This window comes from Aplysia californica, unplaced genomic scaffold (genome assembly GCF_000002075.1).
Source record: "Aplysia californica isolate F4 #8 unplaced genomic scaffold, AplCal3.0 scaffold00044, whole genome shotgun sequence".
Taxonomy (NCBI): Eukaryota; Metazoa; Mollusca; class Gastropoda; order Aplysiida; family Aplysiidae; genus Aplysia; species Aplysia californica.
Genome location: NW_004797314.1, coordinates 1,955,155 through 1,956,857, shown reverse-complemented (window position 1 = coordinate 1,956,857; position 1,703 = coordinate 1,955,155). Strand labels below are relative to the sequence as shown.

The 1,703-nt window shown below is 38.7% G+C and overlaps 3 non-coding genes across 3 annotated transcripts; all 3 read right to left on the bottom strand.

Annotated features, from left to right (window-relative positions):
* Nucleotides 1-425: 425 nt before the first annotated feature.
* On the bottom strand, nucleotides 426-507 carry TRNAL-AAG. The gene has a single exon. It is a non-coding gene; the product is annotated as a tRNA-Leu (tRNA).
* Nucleotides 508-733: 226 nt separating this feature from the next.
* TRNAL-AAG lies at nucleotides 734-815 on the bottom strand. The gene has a single exon. It is a non-coding gene; the product is annotated as a tRNA-Leu (tRNA).
* A 239-nt stretch (nucleotides 816-1,054) lies between these two features.
* TRNAL-AAG lies at nucleotides 1,055-1,136 on the bottom strand. The gene has a single exon. It is a non-coding gene; the product is annotated as a tRNA-Leu (tRNA).
* Nucleotides 1,137-1,703: the final 567 nt, after the last annotated feature.

Below are 1,703 nucleotides of genomic sequence, written 5' to 3'. Positions count from 1 at the left end.
CTCCTCCTCCTCCTCCTCCTCCTCCTCATAGGCAATAACAACAACAGAAGTTAAAGAATACAAAAGCAGCAGAACTCAGCGACAACATTGAGAAAAGTAGCAGCAGCAGCTACCACAGCAGTAACATAATTACATTGTAGGTAGTTGCAATAATTGCAACAGAGAATTATTCTCTGTTCTTCTAACAAAGCGTATGTGTTACCGGTCGACTCCCCCCCCCAAAAAACAACAACAAAAAAACAACAACAAACAAACAAACAAAAGTACAAATTGGTTATCATTGTTCTCCCGCAGAAACTGTTTTGTGTGATTTTCATGATTTTTTAAAAAGAAAAAAAAAACAATATATAAAAGCAAATAATTAACGATTACATACTAAATAAACAAAGATCAGGATAGCTTTAACCAACACTGGAACAAAAAATTGGCAGCGGTGGGATTCGAACCCACGCCTCCGAAGAGACTGGTGCCTTAAACCAGCGCCTTAGACCGCTCGGCCACGCTACCTGTGCACGCAGTGCCTTACCGAAGATTAGATATGATAAATAACAATGCATGCGTAAATCATTATTAAATAAAGAGATTGTAAACTAAAAGTGAATACTAACAAACAGGAAAAATTCTATTTAAAACAGCGTAATCTGAAAAAAAATATATAACAAAGATTTTGACTATTTTAGTACAGACGTTAATTGTTTATCCATGATAAAGAAAAAAAAGAAGAAGAAAAAGTTGGCAGCGGTGGGATTCGAACCCACGCCTCCGAAAAGACTGGTGCCTTAAACCAGCGCCTTAGACCGCTCGGCCACGCTACCTGTGCATGCACTGCCTTTACCGAAGATTAGATAATAATATGATAAATAACAATGGATGCGTAAATCATTGTTAAAAAAGAGATTGTAAACAAAAAGTGAATACTAACAAACATGAAAGATAATATTTAAAACATCGTAATCTGAACAAAAAAATATTACACATTTTTTCACTAGCCTATTTTAATACAAACGTTAATTTTTATTCATGCTTAAGGGGGAAAAAAAGAAGAAAAAAAAATTGGCAGCGGTGGGATTCGAACCCACGCCTCCGAAGAGACTGGTGCCTTAAACCAGCGCCTTAGACCGCTCGGCCACGCTACCTGTGCTGAGCGGGGCAGCAACTTTTCATGTGACTAAAGATAGATCTCTAGCTGCGTGACCTAGATTCTATCTCTACCTTTGACTTTGACATCCCTGGGGCTGAGAGTAGCACGTGCTTTCTAAAGGTGCACGCTTATGAACCTGCAGATACCGGTACTCTCATTCTACCCCCCCCCCTTTCCTCCCCACTCCCCTCTCCCTTATTCTTCTGCTTAGCTTTATCCCTTCAACCTCTTGTTTTTGTTCATTCGATAAGCAGAGATCGGCTTAATTTTTCTTCCAACTTTCATAGGCAGATCGTTCATTGGGTAGTTTAGTAGCTCTTATCATAGGCCTAATCTCTATAATGTAATGTAGATGATTAAATGTTGCTATTGCTTTGCTCTCTTTTTGTTTTGCTGGTTTAGTTTTTGTTTTATTTTTTTTAGGGGGGAGGGGGGCTTTGGAAAACTGCTAAACGTACACGTACAACCAGAGGTATTTATAATCATTGCGTACAACAGTATGGTGTTTGAGTGATTATTTTTAGCTGAACAATGGCAGGAGAACAAAATCCGTTCGGTGAAT